Source organism: Lonchura striata, chromosome 5 (genome assembly GCF_050655825.1).
Source record: "Lonchura striata isolate lonStrDom1 chromosome 5, ASM5065582v1, whole genome shotgun sequence".
NCBI lineage: Eukaryota > Metazoa > Chordata > Aves > Passeriformes > Estrildidae > Lonchura > Lonchura striata.
Window position 1 is genome coordinate 54,042,932 of NC_140707.1, and position 18,776 is coordinate 54,061,707.

The 18,776-nt window shown below is 37.1% G+C and overlaps 1 long non-coding RNA gene across 1 annotated transcript in view; it reads left to right on the top strand.

The window, feature by feature from the left end:
* The window catches only part of LOC116183721 (uncharacterized), a 68,497-nt gene extending 49,737 nt beyond the window's left edge, over nt 1-18,760 (top strand). The window contains exon 3 of the long non-coding RNA XR_014955715.1: nt 3,399-18,760. This is a non-coding gene — a long non-coding RNA (uncharacterized LOC116183721). The remainder of the gene's footprint in view (nt 1-3,398) is intronic.
* The last annotated feature ends 16 nt before the right edge of the window (nt 18,761-18,776 follow it).

Here is an 18,776-nt window from a genome sequence, read left to right on the forward strand (position 1 = left end):
ACTCTTGGAAAAGATACTTAATTCTTTTCTCCTTCACTATCTACAGTCAGGTTTGATTTATGTAATGAATGCATAGTACAATATGAATGTCTTAACAGTGTTGAAAACTGAAAAATCATGCATAGATCTGCAAGTTCTGCTTTCTCAGGTCTGTGGAGAATGAACTTAATTGTGGATGTCTGAGGTAGCAGGACACATACGGTTTGTATCATTAGTATGTTACAAGAATACTGTTTTTAAAGGATTAATTCCCTAGTTTAAACAATGCAGAGAAAAGTCTTTACCACAACAAATGGCAAATTCATTACAGAAAGTGCCTGAAGAGCATGATCTGTTTAGCTGAACCAAAAATAGACTGAGAAGAGACTTTATTGAAAGACATCAGTACTTTCAAAAGTCATAATTACTAAATAATAATGTCCTCATTAATCTAGCAGGGAAAGACATGAAGAAAATGAATAGCTGGATTTTTCATCTAAAGAAATTAAAATTAAGAATCAGTACCTCATTTCTAAGAGTGAGATTGATTAACCATTGGAAGAAATATTAAGGGATATGGAGTCCTTATTTCTTGAAGCCTCTGAATAAAGATAGAGCAATACAAAACATATATTTCAGTGAAAAAGAAAAAAAAAGCCTACTCAGTACACAGGTGATGGTAAAATTTTAGGGCATGTATTACACAGAAGGTTAGACAAGGTTCTGATAGCCATTTCTAGTCTTAAATGTCTGAATGAAAGCAGTCCAAGGGAGAGAGCTGATTCTCAGTGTTTTCAAACCCTGAATAAATTGTTAACATTTATCACCCTGCCTGGGATTTCAGCTTTATGCTTGTGCAACACAAAAACATGAAATCCAGAGCACTCAAACAGCAGTTGCTTTATATGGATGGCAGGCAAAGTTTTATCATCTAGCTCTAGGCTGCTGTTGTACCTTGGAAAAAAAATGTCTGCTCTGGAAAACACTGGATCTCATCTACTTTATGCAAAAAAGAACAAGGAGGAAGAAAATATATACACATAAACACACTCCCTATCTGATAAGAAATGTGCCTGCATATTCATGAGATAGGTACATTCAAGCCCCTATAGACATGGAATTTGATTAACATGCAGTTTGTGTATCACTTGATGGAAATTGACATTCCCTAGAAATTAGATGTGAAAAACCATTATCTGGAGACCCCACACATTTATATGCATTATTGAGTAAATGTACAGATGGACAGATCATGTAGGGAGAGACTTTGTTTGAAGTTGTCCAAGGGTATGTTAAGGAGAGGAATGACATAGTGTTTTTAGCACTGAGCATTGAAAGATTAGACTAATGGAAGCTTTATCAAGTTGTATCCTTGCAAGGGGTACAATGGGATGGTAGAACAGCAGCAGCTTCACTGATTGATCAGCTATACCTGAGCTAGACTTTGATAAAGTTCAGCACAACATTACAGGGTGAATTCCTCAAAAAAGGTCTAATCATATACAGTAGACAATTTTAAGGAGAGGATACTGATGAGTTTCTAGCAATGAATCATAAATAGACCTGATGCAAAAAAGTGATGAATGGAGAGATCAGCAGAAGTGGGGCACTGGTCTGTAGTAGGACTGAATTTCTAGAAAATTACATATTTATGTGTGAACTGAACTTTATTTGTAATACCTGGAAATCTGTGGCTAAATGCATGCTTAGAAAACAGGGATAGGCTTATGAAAGTGTTTTAACTACTGAGAAAAGCTGTAGTCTGACAAGTAAAAGATTTAAGTACTGGGCTGTTTGTGTGAGATAGTGATGGTTATGTCTCCTTTATTAAGCAAACCTTGTATAAAACTTGAGCTTTTAAAAGTTTTTTAGCTATTTCAGAGACCAAAATAATGCCAGTTACTTATCTTGTACTTTGGTTACTCAGTTTTAGTATTTTCTGGGGGAATACAATGAATTTTGTCCATTTGATGACCAGTGAGGGATGCCACCAATTACAGACACTTGTCACTTCTATAGCTGTATAACTTTTGTGAATCACATCCTTCTCAGTGCTCAGATACTTGTGTGAGTGGTTGAGTTTCAAGAACTTGGATGAAAATTACCTTGTTTTTATTTTCTTTCTTGTCACAGTGACATTTTGCTAAAGTCATTGGTGGTGTCAAGAGCTCTATAAGAACGTAGGAGATGAGAGAAGGCTTACCCTTGTATTTTTGTCACTGCTTTTCTCAGGATAATTTCACCCTGTTAGCCTAGTTTTAATTTCATTTAGCTCTGCTCATTTGCATGGAAATGTTTCTGGCTCAAAATAAGGAACTGTCTCAAATGCACTGGTACAAACATATATTTCTTTTCATGGTCTGGTCTAAAGTGTATTTGAAAAAAAAATGTCATAGCAGGTAGCACTATGTCTTTTAAAATTCAAAGGTTAGGTCAGAGGGAGTGTTTTGTCTCTATCCAATTTTATAAGGTTTTCCCAATAAGTTCCTTTTCATCTTGGAGTACAAGAGGGCTGGAGGGAACATGGCAGAAAGCTGGAAAATGTTCATCCAGTGATTTCAAATGTCTTTCTAGAAGCAAGTAAAAATACCACAAAGGGAAATGTACCCCACTGTTAGAAATACTATGAGCAAAGTGCAACAGAGGGATCACCATCCAAGGCAAGCAAGACACTTCAGAGTGCAGGCAGCAGGTGACTGGTCAGCATGATTGAAAAAATTGGTTTAGTAGAGGCAAGATATACAAAACAAAAAAATTAACAGCTCAACTACTTGGAGATTTACTCAGCATGCAGCACCACAACAGAATAGAATTTAATTCCCTGTATTTACAGAGGGACCAGAATTCTGGTCTTAAATTGTTAAGAGCCCATTAATGTTTTAATGCAGGTGAAAATGTACAGCTGCCTGAGATGAAATCCCCATTGCATAGGGTAAAATCATTTTATAATCCCCTGCAAACAAAACAGAACAAAAGTTAGTAAGATTATTTCTTTTTTTTACTCTCTCTCCCCACTCTTTTTTCTTACTAAGAAGGGAGTACACAGTGAATAACAAGTGTTTAAGTCATGCATATTGTTTTCTGTGTTGTCTCAAGCATCAATGCTATGGATGCATATGGTATGAATGTTAAAAAGTGCAACTGGATATTTTTTCCTTGAGATTTTGACTATTCCATGTTAGAAGGCATTGTATTAATGTGTACACTGTGACTTCCTGATTGCAACCTTTCAAGCAAGAGGGCAGTCTAATGAACTGCTTTTCAGCCATAGCTCTGGTTTATTAATCTGCTGTGTGCTACTGGCCCTGTGCTGGTTCTGCATATGTGTTTGGGCAGCCATTCTGTGACCCGAGCTGGAAAACTGATTTCACTTGCAAAAGAGTAACACTAGTAAGAGTATAATGATTATTTTCTCCTAGGTTACCTATCAGCTGGACCAGACTTCCTGCTTCTTTGCAACTTGATTACATAAATGTTTTTAGCACTGTTACCTGAAGGATAATTCAAGAACAAGAAGAAAAGCAGAGGTTACTGGAGCCAGCTTAAACAACAATGCTATTGGGATGGCCAACCCAATCTAGAAAAGGAAACCTGCTCTTACTACTAATCCTTTGTGAAAGTCTACATCTGTCCACTGGAAAAAATTAAATTATCTAGTATGAAAAAAAAAAAAATGGAAAACTTTAAGGTGAGTGCTGAGGAAGCTTCATGCTAATGCTGCTATGTAGTATTTATAGCAGATGGGAGGCAGCAGAGCTGTGATGGAGCATCACTCATGATAGCAGTGCTGGCCAGCATTTGCAGATTCAAGAGGGAGTGACCAGTCTGTACAGTGATGTCTTCTCATTGCAGTCATTGTTGGTAATCTTTCCAGCTGAAAGCAGCTGCTGTAACAGAACCAGGCAGATCTTAGCCATCAACCATTTAAGACAATAACAACTCCAATGCTGAATTTGCTGCCTGAGTCACCCTTATTAAAATTGTACTTCACCCTGTTAATAGAGCAAATGTAAAGGTGTTGGAAATAACATACAAATGTGACAGCAGTTGTGAGTGGTAGAAGTCTTCATGGGACATGATATTCCCAAACCATTCATTCAGTCCTCTTTTCCTTCCACATGGCTTAAAGGGAATAGAGAACCACCACTCTGAAAATTTGGTCTCACATGCAGACTTGCTGCACAGCTTTCCACAGGAGTCAGATCTCTAAAACACAGCTGATATTGCAGAGACTTGAGCCACAGACATTTTGGCAAAGAGATTTGTTTTTAGGGCATCCTTAGTGACTTTGTTCTGTATCTCCCCTCCCCTCCCCTCCCCTTCCCTTCCCCTCCCCTAGTTTTCTTTTTTCCTTTTAAACTTGTAAATTCACATGCAATTACAGACTTACCAGATGCTTCAGCTTAACAAGAAATGCTGCTGAAGGCTGTGGAAAGACCTCAAGCTTTGGTAATATTGTAAATCTTGATTTCTTCTGAAGTGGCATGTTTGGGGTCAGTCTTTTCAAATAAACCTTGAACTAGCAGGATAAGATAAGAACTAGAAGAAAGGGTTGCAGTTTGCTTTGAACATTAGTAAATACAAAATGAATTGAACAGGCTTGGACTCTTTAAACTTTGTATCCAAATCCTGTATTGTTGAGAAAATTTTCACATCATGAAAATATCCAACTTTTGTGTGTCACTTTTGCACAGCTGGTAAAGCAGCAGCTTTCATGTCCATGAAGGAGGGGATCAGGTTATATTATACTGGAACTGTAATATAAAGCTTATATTAATTTTCTTATTTTATCTGTATGAATAATTAATGCTTTAATTTTCATATATTCACATAAGTAAATTAGAATTTCTTATTCCAATATAATAATTTCCAGCAAAATAAGTATTCTGCAGGGATTTGCATTGAATTAATTTCCTTCTTGTGTTGTTATAAATATTTAGAAATTGTGTGTAGGTGGATCTCTTATGGTTAAAGATGTCCTCTAGACCTCTCAGTGGCATTATTTTCTAGTAATTCTTTGAATCATTTGTTATACCATTAGCTTTGTCTCTCCTAGCCAATTGCAGTAGTGGCTTAACTGTAAAAATAGCAAAACCCCTTTCTTAAAACAGCAATTTTTGTTAGATTGCATTAATAGTAATACAGCTCATACTTGGTATTAGTGCTGGCAACTTCCATTTGAACATCTCAGAGCACTTACAGAATGTCAGCTGATTCATACTATCCACTTTCATGGCAAAATATATTTTCTATTAATGTCAATTCTCATCTTGAGTTTTGAGCGAACCTTTTTTTTGCAATTGAAGCATGGGAATTAATCAGTTTATCCTAAGGAACAGGAGCCCAGAATATAACACAAGCGTTTTCATTTGACACAGGGATCAGAAGGTCTTTAATGCCTCCTCTGTGGAATATTGTGAAATTATTGATGTGAAATATTGCAGTACAGAGCAGGAGTTTGGATGGTCACAGGAGGTCAGATTGTTATCCCATGGAAGGGGAAACCCTTTCATTTTACAGATTTCTCAAACACAAAATATGCAATTGAAAACTTAAACTTAACAGAATGCTGCTTTTCCCTTTCTATAGGGGCTACTGTAATATTTCTAGCAGCTCTGAAATGTGATTGTGTACTCCCATTTAAAAATGTCATATTCATAGGTCATTCAATGCTAATGCTGTACATTTAACTACTATATAAATTCTTGTGTTTAATCTAGGCTAGTTTTGAATACCACAAAGGAAGCAATCATATAAATAAACCCATATTAATACAATAATTGGGTGACATTAAAAGCAGTGACCTTCAAAAGGCGTTTAAGGATTTGCCAGGATTAGTTGTGTGTGTGCTTGGAGAAGGAATTGCAGACCAGGATTCCTGGCTTCTTTCATGACTCAGGCACTGGCACATCACTTCCTGCCAACTTGTGACAGTGTCCATTGGACAGTCTGCACATCTGTGTATTCCGTGGGGGCTCAGTTGTTGGTACTGTTTGTTCAATGACTGCAGATACATAGTCCTTTTAACACAGAAAATATGTATCCTATTCTGGTGAAAACACAAAGAAATATCACCATTAAAATCTTAGCAAAATGCTATATGAAAACAAGTAGTATTAGCTTGCCTAAAACAGTTTGAAAGTATTTGTCACATTAATAATTTACTGATAATTGCAGATAATTTTGGGGAGATTTTAATCTAATCATATATAATTGAAAATAATGAGTTTGTTCATAATGAAGTAATAGCTGAAATGCTCATTAACTTGTTGGACCAAAGTCGTATCAATTTTAGATATAGACACAATGGTGATAGTTCTAGGAGGCTTTCCATTTCTTCCAAATCTCACCTGACCTAATTACTATGGACTAAACATTTGCTCACATTTGAGGTCTCATTTATTCCAAAATAAAAGAACGAAGCCATTGAGATGTTCTATAACTCCATATTTGTGAGATCAAATATTTTTGTTCAGAACAACTGAAATTTGAACATAGTTTTTTTTTCTTTCCTCGGTGCTGTTATCTTTTTCTTAAATGCTTAATGTAATGACATCATTTAGACAAAAGGGAGTATTGTATGTATTACAATTCTTGTAAAGATGCATAAACTCATTAAATTTTTCTATAGCTCTAGAATATGTCTACAGGTATCTGTGAATATTTAATGCACAAAACATTTTTTAAATCACTATATACAACAGAACAGAATTATTGCAAGTTTAAATCTCTGATTCTTCAGTGAGTAGAACTGCAGCCTGGTATTGTGGTACTACATAGTTTATGACCTAATTTTATGTACTTTAATATTCTTAGTTCTTCTAACTTTGTTTACTGCCCTGAATAAAATTATATGATCCATAGAAAAGATTAGGGAACAGAAAGCTCAGTAATGGAAGTTTTGTGTATCTGCTATCTGAAGACATTATGATAGGGCTGAGATGATTTGAGGGAGCCTATGAACCTCTTATAAATTGTGGTAGATTTTGTGCAGTCATTCATAAAAATATACCATGGAGTTTTTCTGTAAGGATACAAAATATTTCTCTGATGGACAGTAAAATCTTTCTCTGGTGGACAGTCCAGACCATCTCTGCCAGCCAGAGACAAAAAGCCATGTTAACTCAGTGACTGACTGGGGAGGCAAATAGATTACCAGCAATGACATAAGAAAACATCTAAGCATAGAGAAAGAATCATGAAAGCTGGACCAGAATACTCATAGAATCATCACAGAATGTCTTGGGTTGGATGGAACCTTAAAGATCATCTAGTCCCTGGCAGTAGCTGTTTTTTATTATTATGTTTAATCCTTTCCAATGTCTGAATGGTACATGCTGCAGCAGTCCATCTCCATACTCTGAAACACAACTGAATTCAAAACATCCTTCTTTCTAGAAAAGCTGCCCTTAAACAGTAAAACCCCTTGGCATTAGCACCTCTCTAGGTGACCTAGACAGTTTCCTGTGAGAATGCCTTGAGATCTGGAAATAGGCAGCCTCCTGACTCCATTCAGGCTCGAGTGCTAGGGGATTTTCAGTGCACAGAAGATCTGTGAGAGCCTGTTGAGGAGCCAAGTGCAAGGAGATCTTCCAGAGCTGAGACAGGGGTCTGAAAATGTATAAATTAGTCTTGCAGTCATAAATTTCCCTATAATAATTCTGCCTAACCAGATTCTAAAATACATGGAAAATATATTTTGAAAATTATTTTCTAGTTCTATTAAGCATTAATAAACATGATAAGCAATCATAGTACCTTGGTATACACTGTCTTTCACGTGAAGAACTTTCGTATGAAGTGCCTCACAGACACTAATTAATTAAGCCTTACAACACACTTGGGATGGAAACACTTCAGGGAAGTTTATAATATCAGTTCATTTTACATTTAGATTAAACACAGCACAGAAAGGTTAAAAGATTACCCCCCAGTGACACAGCAAGTCAGAGTTACAGCAAAGAGCATGACCCCAAGACCTTGCTTGGATGTTACTCTGCTGGAACACTGGAAAATATGTATTGCAATTATACAGTTTATGGCAAGATAAATTAGCTCTGTAAATATTTATTTACACTGCAAATTTGGGGTAACAGTGATTCCTGTGATTTAGTGAAGTTCATATTGTACAGATTGAGAAACAAATGCAGAGTAGTGCAAGAACTCATTTCACATTAGCAGCACAGAAGCATGCTACTAATCCTCTACCATCCACTTCTGCAAGTGTTGCAGATGCAGCAGCAGGACTAACCTTCCTTTATGAAAAATGACTGCAGCTAGAGGGAACTGGCTCCTCTGAATTCCAACGAATGGTAAAAGTTTTTGATGATTCTACTCTCCATGTTCTTTTCATGTGACTAGCATTTAATTGTATTAGCCCAAGTCCCCTAGATGAAACTCCCAAAGGAATTGCAGTTGTGATTTAGATCTCTTTTTACCCAAACCTAATGCAAGTGGTGTGTCTTGAAATACTTAATTTCTTTTGAGTCAGCATTGGGAATTTTCTGGGGAATCCTCAGGAGACTTTGTGAAGAAGATGATTGAGTCACCATCTCTTGAGATGTTCAAGAAACGACTGGTGGTGGCACTTCATGTTATGGACTAGTTCACAAAGAGGTGATTGGTTGGACTCCATGATCTTGGAAGATTTTCAACCTAAATGATTGTGATTTTTTTCTGAAAGCAGAGTTCTAATAAAAAGACTGGAACCTTCCAAGAAGTAGAGGTCCCTCCTGGAATAAATTTTAGCTCAGTTGATTAGAGCATGGTGCTAATAACACCAGGGTCATGGGTTTAATCTCCATGTGGGCCATTCACTTAAAAGTTGGACTCGATGATCATTGTGGTTCTCTTCCAGCTCAGAATATTTTGTGCTTCTGTGAAATTCAAACACATAGTTCAGCTTCTATCTGCAAGCATGGCAGAGCAGGAGACTTCCACATTAAGTTATTTTAATCCTGTTAAATTGACATGCATTCCTATAAGTAATTCCATCATAGAAAACACTTTCTACTTCCTTGAGACCTACATTCCAAAGTCTAGAGGAAATGGATTTCTCTCTTGTTGCTAAAATAAAATAATTTTAAAAGGCCTCTGAGTGTTTTCTTCCTTTTTTGAAAAGATGGTGTGACTGGAGCTTCTTTTTACAGTATTGTGTTACTGGAATCCACATTATGCCTGGCTTTCCAGTGGAGTTTTCTACTAATGACATCAGCACCCCAAAGCACTGTTTTCTTAAGTACTCATCTTGTTTTAATTTGACCTGCCTGCATTAATGGGAGGAGGTGAGGACATAAACTCTTAATTAAAAAGGTAACAAGTTTTGAACTACATCCTGATTTCTGTTGCATGTGTGCTGTAGATAGTTGATACCATACTTCCTCAGGGCAATTGTAGGGTTGGTTAATGACAGGACAGAGGTTTGGGGTGAAAATATAAACCCATTGTTTTTCAAAGCTGATTTATTAGTCATTCATTATTGTGTAACACATTGTAAGGCCATAAATTTGCATTAATTTTTACCGATGTGACCCAATTACAGAATGAATTGAATTTCATTAAAGTGTATATGGTGGCTCTCCTTCCAGTGAAGTTCTTATTGTTGTCTGCCTTTTGTACCTTACTGAGGAAGAGGCTTGTTTCAATGAAGTCTGTAGGCTAAAGCATTTTATGTTTAGACTCAGATCTTTCCTCTCAGCTCTGTCAATGCATTTTTTTTTTCCTCTTTGTAGTCAGCCTATTGCTTTCAAGTACTAAGGGTAATCCCTTCAGCTTTCACAGACATTGTCAGCTGCTTTGATGCATGATCCACTATAACATGCAAGTGGGTCCTCATTTCAGTGTAAGAAGTTCCAGAGTTTAAACCTTAGTCTTTAGGTTTAAGGTAGTGCTGGGGGATGCACTCCCTAACTTTCAGCTCCTCCACATTGTTCCCAAATCTATGTGGTATAGCCCTTCATTTTTAATGTAGAATATGTATCTTTTGGTGGTGGTGAGTATGAAATTAGCAGAAGGATATTGAATTGAATGCCCTGAAGATGAAGTTCTTTCCTCACACATGAGAAAAGGCTAAAACAGTATATATCAGCTCAATAAACTAACAGAGAAAATTCCCTTCTGTATAAAGCAGCTACTTATATCTTTATACCCGCTTTATAAATAACTTTTGAACATGTGAGCTTTAAACTATTTTTCTGCTTTACCAGCACAGGCCATCCTAGTTAATCTGTAACCCACTTTGGGAAGGAGAAGTAAAACCAGGAAGTTTGGTTTTCTTTTGTCATTTGATTTGAGTTAGGGTATTTTAAGGGGAAATGAATGCAAAAGCTGGTGAAACCTCACCCAAGTGGTTTACCACCTAGTATTAAACTGAGTTACAGAGTGGTGATGTTGTTTGCACACAGCAAACAACTCAAGGGTTAGACATTTATACCTCAGCTGCTCTTTTCTTCTGTATCAGTTAGTGAGACTGAAGAAACTACCAATCTGTATGAAAATTGCCCAACTTCTATTGTATGACAGCCATCTTTACCTCCAGCTGGCTGCACACACTTTGCTGGAGAATGCATAGGCAAGGATTCATCACCAATTGCATTTGCTGAAGTAATCTGTTGCTCTGTAGCCTTCTGTCAAATATGCAGACTAAGTCTCATCAGCTTTAAATAAATTAGTATGAGGATTTCACCAAGAAATAGCTCTCTTATCTCTGCAAGTCTGTGAACTGTGAGAGAGAATACTGTGATTTGTATGGCAAGTTTTACCAAGGTAGCGTTAGTTTTAAGAGATGCAAATTTAGAATGATGTAAACAGACATTCATACATTAATGAAAGATTTATTATAAAGCTCTGAGGTAAATGGAAAAAGGTAGAATATGTACTTAAAATAAAACTTTTTTTACCTGAAGTTGCATTAAGGTGTGACTTAAAACAAGCTTTTTGCTCTTCATTGCTGCATACTACCAACATCACCATGTCCCTGCTTATTCACCTCAAGAGACATACGGGTGCTCCAATCCTGTGAGTGACTTCAGTTTTAAACGCTTTGATGTCAATGAGGGCAGCCCAAAAGAGGGGAGTTTACAATCAGAGGAGACTCAGTACAGAAAGTAGCAGGGCAGATTGTTTCTGTGTGTTCAGTATCTGTTCATAACTAAACCTTAGCAGGCAGCTGTATTTAGGAAGTCCAGCACTCATTCTTGCTCATTAGTTATTGTCTTTACTAAAAGAGTCAACAAGGGAGCCAATTAGTGCTGGCTGCAGCTGTGGTCTCTCTTTTTACAGATTCACCTGTTCAGCACACAGGAAGGCCAAGATGTACCTGCCCATTTCACACTCAGAACTGGCCGACTGGCAGATGATGTTAATGGTGATTGGCCTCCATTGTCCTGCTATGTATTTATAGTGAGTGTGAAAGGTGTAATAGTTATTACCATCTCTACACAGCCTTCAGAATTTATTGCTGCTGCAAAAGTGCCCCTTAGGGCTATGAACTTTTATTTATTAACCCTAAAAGAAAGAGAGTGAGCAAAGATTATGTTACCACCATCCAAGTTATCAGAAAGCCTAAATACTGCTTTGAAAGGCTGAAAGTGACAATGCTTTGATTTGAGGTCTTGCCTCATTAATTTATTTCTAAAATTCTTGAAAGAGAACTGATTAGCAGTCACAATTCTGGCGTTTCTGTGCTGGTGGACACCTGTCCAAAGAAAATGAGCCATAAATAAGGAGTTGCTTTTGCAAGGGCCACTGAAGTAACTGACAAATTTTAATGTATCTCAATTATTTTTTAAAAATAGCCTAAGATAGATTCATTTGTGACAACTAAATGTGAGACACAAACATTCCTACTGTATTTATATGTATATTGTCATGCCCTTATATTTCAGACTTTTTCTGTGTATATTGTCATGTCCTTATATTTCAGACCTCACTGTTAGATAGAATTTAGGCCTCTCCAGAGAGCTGATTCCATTTCTACTATCTTACTCTTGTGGCAAAAGCAGCATCCCAATTTTTTGTGCCAGTGACCCTTCTTGTACATACAAACTTCTCAAGACATTAGATTTTGGTTGCTAATTATTTCTGCCTTTGTATAGTGTTGCATTTACTGAGGATGACAAAATGCCTAGAAAACTTTGAGTGAGAACTGTTTTTTCTCCCTCAATATTTCACACACCTAAAAAGAAAGTAGCAGCTCCAGTTTGTAGAGAAAAATGTATTAATGATGTTTGAACTGCAATTCTTGCAAATAAACCTGAAGTAAACCACATTAACTGATCAGAGTTGAATAAGGCTTCATTAAAACTTCTTTACTTAATTAATAGGTCATGTTGTATCTGATACACTTAAGGAATTATTCTCAGTATTTTTAAATCTCAAAACAATTAAAATATGCAACAATATGGAATTTTCTTGGATGGAAGATGAGAAAAAAATGACAAATGCTCAGCATCAATGCAAAACATGTTTTGCTTAGGGATTGAAGATTTTGAGAATGTAAGTAAAGTTAAGAAAGTAGTCTAGAGGTTTTATGTAGGCTATAGTTCATTAGGATGCTTTAAACAACATTATTCTTCACACAAATTAGTAAGTAATCCAGAGTACATAATCTTTCAAGCGTTTTAAGATCTCAATTTTGCAACTCTTGATGAGGAATGTTTTCAAAAATTCAGTGCCTCTTCAATCCAGTAGCTATACAAGGCAATATAAAGGACACCTCAGATTTCTATTTACATTGAAAATTTGACATTTCCAAAGTGCTGGAAAAATGCCCACACAATGTAACCAGGTGGCCAGAAGAGTGATCGTCCCACTGCGTGCAGCATTGGTGCAGCCTCACCTCAAGTACTCCGTGCAGTTCTGCAGCCCACAGTTTAAAAAGGATGTGGAAGTCTTTGAATGTGTTCAGAGAAGGGCAACAAAGCTCGTGACAGGACTGAAGGAATGCCCTGTGACATGCAGCTGGGTACACTGGTTTTTTCTACTTGGGAGGAAAGCAGGCTGAGGGACAAATTCACTGTGCTCTGGGGGATGCTGAGCTCTGCTCCCTGGTATCCTTCAGCAACATGTGTGGGAATGGGTCAAAGCTATGAAAGGGTAGGTTCAGTCAACACACTGGGAAACATTTATTTAACAGGAAAGTAAAGGCTCTTGTGGAGCCCTTACAATTGAACTGTTGTATTCTATATATTTCTCTATTTTGTTGGTTTTGATGTTTTGGGGGTTTTTTGAAAGAAAATCCACAGGAAGGACCATGTTTTTTTTTTTTGCTTCATCCACATATTTACTTTGCGCCAAAGCCAGATCCTTAGTGAAAATAGGAAACAACCTAGTGAAATGGTCCCCTCTGCCTCCTGGGGCCAATCTCTGCATCATTACTGCAGCACCAGGTTGCTGCAAGCACAGCACAAATCTTGCCTCAAACTGCCTTTTAGTGGGCTGTACATGCCAACCTTCACAATAGGCTTGATAAGACAGGCTTTCAGGGTAGGTAGTATAATTTCTGCCCAAAATAGGGTTAGTGGTTACTTGTGTTGTCCTCCTTGTTGCTTTTTTTTTGTTTGTTTGTTTGGTTGGTTTTTGTTGTTTTTGTTGGGGTTTTTTTTTGTTTGTTTTGCTGTAGGTTTTTGTTTTTTTTCACATCCGCTCACATAAATTTTGATCTGGAGGGAAATATAAATGTTTCAGCTTTAGTTTCAGGCCCAGAGGGTGGCAATTCAAATCTTTTGCCTAGCTGTAGTATTGTAACTACATCATTAATTGACCTGACTGACAGAGCTAGGAGAAGCTAGGAGAAGTTTAGCATTGTGTAGCTGACTAGCAGAAAATGATGCATGGATCAAGGCCTGTATTCCAGTGATTTCCTGTGAGAAAGTAGTGTCAAAGCTTATGACTGAGCTTTCCTCTGTCTGGAACATGGAATTTCCTATTAGCCTATTAGCAAGGGCCTCACCAGCCCCACCATCAATTGCAATCAGCCAAAGCAGGATGTTACAGGTTAAACCCAAGCCCACTCTATCCTTTACTCCTCTCTTATATAGGTGTTATTATTTTTTCATTACATACTAGGCTAAATAAGGCGTAAGAATTTTCCTGCCATAGTATGTAAAAGGAGAGAAAAGCAGAAAGCAGAAGAGAAGAAAAAGCCCCTAAGCAAAAGCTCACTTATTACAGTACTTATTTTTTTCATTAAATCTTGGCATCTACTTTAAGAATTAAAATATTACTCGTTTTCAAATTTTACAACTGACTAGCCTGTGAATTTAGAAGTGCTTGGGGAAGGGTGAATAGTTCATTATCTTGTTCCCTCAATGACACTTTCAAATGCTTTCCTTATGGTGACCTCTATTTTAAATTTATGGGAATCACTTAAGTGTCAAACAAGCTAAGTGGTGCATTTCATTAATGAAAAATTAATGGTGAAGACCTTGGGCTGGTTTTTGGTACTTATTTACAATACATATAATTCATTAGAAGAACATCAGTCAAGCAAGGATCCTGCATGGTTGCAGTGGTATTGTAAATGGGACTTTATTCTCTTTTATTCCAGTTAATGAAAGTATGAGGCAGGGAAAAATACACATAAAAGAGATTTAATGAGTCTTTGGAAAAGTGGTAAAATAGGGTACACAAGTCATAAATTACAATTACTAACTCTACACTAACCATTCTTTTTAGTGTAGGAATGAGATAGCAGTTCATAAAAGGATGGAAGTCTTTGTGACAGACAGGAACTAACTGACTTGCAGAAATTTGGGACTATGATCCACTGGTTAGAATGAGGTACTGGGAGAAAGTCTTAATGCTCCCATGCTGTCTCTGCTGGTGTGGTGACACATGACCTTAAGCAAGTTCCTTCTTGTCAAAAACTCACTTTCTTCAGAGCCTTCTTAGGGACAGCCTTTGGAGAGAATCTTGCTCTACTCTTCTGTTGGAACCCCGGCCTGGTTCAGGGGTTCTGTGTGGTGGTAAAGTCTCTCCTCCAACCCGTGCTTCCAAAGAAAAACTGTGCAGCCTCTTGTTGTTCGGTCTCAAGGCAGTTTATTGTGAGTTATCTAAAAGATTGTCTTCTCGGGCTGCAGCTGCTTGGTCAGCGGCCCAGGCAGAGGCACACACACACCCTGACACCCTCCCTGTCTGCTGTCTTCTTCTCTCCCCGCCCAGGGCTGCTGCTATCTTTTATATGATATATTACGTGTTATATGTTTGCGGTTTTTCCCTTGTACCTACTACCTATATTAAATGGTGCTTTTCTACTCTAAACTAATCCATAAGTGCCAATATCACCAAGAACATGGAGGCAAGGAAGAAGAAAGAGGAGGAATAGGACCGGCCTACATTCCTCCATCTTAAAACTTCTGACTCCCATATAAAGTAAAACCCCCCCTGTACAGGTGTTAAAACCTCCTTGTACAATACCAAAAAATTCTTCCCTCTACTTTGTAATTACTTCTACTATACTAGCTAAACTTTTGTGACTTCTTGTTTCACCTGCAAAGTTGGTAAATGATTCCATGGCTCAAACTCAAAATCACAGCTGTTTCCAGCTGCCTGCCAGGGTCTAAAATGCTTCTGACCAGGGCCTGGAACCTCTAAAAATGTCTGAGGGACATTTTGAGTTCCAACACTCTTCTATATAATGAGATGCAAAATGAATGTCACACTTTCATACACTGCAAAAAGTATGGTTTATTATTGCAAGTGTAAAGCTGTGAAAAACTGTACAGTTCAAATATATTCTTCAGCTTAAGTCAGGCTATAGCTGCCCATAGGCTTTGGATCAGAAATGACACAAGTATTTTCTTTAAAACTTTCTTCATCATATAATAGGTGAGGTGTCTTTTAGAGCATGCTGATGTGAAAATGCCATCCTGAATTAAATGTAGATAGTGATAATACAACAAACTTTGATTCTATTTATATGTCAGAATTCTTGCCAGTATTTTAGATGCATTTATCAGACAAGTGATCAATACAGCACTAGGCAGTGACCCAAATTCTCAGTGGTACAGTATAGAACAATTCAAGCATATGGGTTCATAAAAATTAAGTATCTTTGGGCATGGAAGAATATGACAGTAACAAAACTTCTTTTTAACAATGTTCTGGTATTCAAATCTACATATCACTCTGCTGGACACACAACTTCCACTTTTGAGTGTAGAAAGCTACTATTGTAGTTCAGACTTGCTACAAAATACAAGACCAAAAAATGTAAGAAGCCATGCCTTACTTTGTCTGCCTATAAAATGAGAATAATGATATCTGTGAAATTGTTGTACCATCTTATTGTTTATTCATGACACTCTTTATACCCAATCATCGAACTGTCATCCCTGTTCTCATTGCAGAGTTATAAACATCTTTTTAGGATAATGCTCTCAAATGCTCTGAGCACCTGACTGCCTTCAAAGTAATCCTCCAGGTCTGCTGGGGCTTACCTAATGCCAGTTTTCCAAGCAGGGTATTCAGATCTGTCTGCATGAAGGAGTGAATGAGGAATGACAGTTATTAATTTTCTGGTTATCTATTGGCAGTGGATTAATAATGTAAAGTACTCTGCATGAAAAGTTATTTGTTTTTACTGAGATTAAATGGAATCACTTGGAAAACTATGTGGGTTTATTACTATAATAATTTTCATACAGTGATAACAAATATAAGCACCATAATATCACCCAGATCAGTCCTTAATGGACACAAGTACCATTTAATATTCTTAAATAAGTTTTGGAATATGAGCTCTGAGGATTATTTTATTTAATATTACTAATAAAAGCACAGGAAAATAATCAGATGCTGATTATATTCATTTCAGGGGGAGGGGAACACACTGCAATTATCCAGCACATTGAGGAAGAACTGAGATGATATTTGCAAGGTTTTTCCCAACACAAATCAGTTGGCTTCAGAAGTTTTGAAAGATATTTTTTTTTTTTGTCTCTTGCAAAAGACCTCAAAATTTGTTAAGAATGAACCAATATTTACAAATGGACCAGCACAAGCTGTGCATGTAGCTAGACAGCACTTCCTCTGTATCGTTAAGAAATTTATTTTTCTGTGTCTGTACATGTGAAAGACTATAGCATATGCTCTTCAGAAAATTGGGATCAAAATTGTAAAAATTCCATTAATTATGACATCATCACCCTTCTAGACAAAGCCTATTATTTCCTGGTTGCTGAGAGGCTTCACTTAGGACACATGGGGCAACAAAGATTATGGTAAAACAGCTTTTCTTTTTTTTTTTTTTATTATTTTTTTAGTATGTTCTTCAAGAGGAAAATTGAGTGTGGCTGAACTTCTTATTTAATGAAGAATGTTTTCCACATTCTCAAAAAAAAAATAATCTCCTCCAAATTGTTATTTCCTATAGCTATTTTTCTTCTTGAAATTTGAGATTATGATACACTGTGAAAAATCTCCAGCCTCAGGAACCTGGGATATTTATTCTGGTTGGATACCAGGCACCCTCCAAAGCTGCTCTCTCACTCCCCTCCCTAACTGAACTGGAAAGATAAATGTAACAAAGGGATCATGAGTTGTCTGGGAGAGATCTTTTATATTACCAAATACTGAAATGGGCAGAAAAGATTAATATTTGGGATATTAATTGAATTTATTAATAATAAAAATAAATCAGGATAATGAGAAGTAAAAGAAATGTTAAATATACCTCCCTCCCTCCTTCCCGAACTCTACTGTCTTCCCTGCAGTGGCACAGGAAGACAGGAATGGGGGTTGTGGTCAGTTCATCACAGGTTTCTGCTGCTGGTCAAGGAGAGGGGTCTTTTGCTCCAGGATAGGGTCCCTCCTGCAGGAGACAGTTCTCCATGAACTGCTGCAAGTGGGTCAGTCTTTCCTAGGGTACAGTCCTCCAGGCACAGTCTGCTTCACTCTGGTCTCCCGCAGGGTCACAGGTCCTACCAGGAAACCTGCTCCAGGGCTCCTCTCCCACAGGTCTTTAGTGCCCTGCCAGGAGTCTGTTCCAACACAGGCTTCCCATGGGCTCACAGCCTCCTCTCAAACACTGGAATGAGATTAGAATCATAGAATCATAGAATAACCTGAGTTGGAAAGGACCCACAAGGCTCACTGATGTGACTGCTCTGCACCTGACCCACTAGTTCACTTAATAGCTTATGCCTTGTCCTATTTCTAGGCTTTCTGGCTTTTGGCAGAATGTCAAAGTCAATTTAGAATCATTTCATTAGTCTCTTAAATAAACACAATATGAAAATCAAAATATTTTAAGACATTATTGTCATTTATATTGATCAAAGACAGGTGCCTCGAATCAAAGTCATATCAATCTATTAAATCAAACTACCATCTAAAATTTACATATTTTGCCTCTGATAATTAAAGAATGTTTCATAGACACAGAGTTGCCAGTTCAACACCTAAATAAGAAGCTGTCATGTGAATGCAGTGTCAAAGTTCAGAAGACAATTATAAAATGAAAGGACAAAATATTTTGCAGTCTCTCAGAATTGGATCTGAGATCCTTATGTAGAAAGATACATTTGTGGTAAACTCAGAATTTTTCACTCAGTGAGGGTCTAAGTGCACAGCACGAGGAACTGGAAAAGGTTATAGAATGAATAAAATTGCTTGGAACTAGTCTTATCTGACTTCTAGAAAATATTCTGTTTGGGGTGTTTTTTAACATAGAATTTTCATTAGCTATAGGAAAGATATATATATATATCTTTCTTATAAATATATATATAATGTATATATTTCTTATATACATATAAGAAAAAAATGTAGAGCATACCACAGAGTACGTGGTCTGT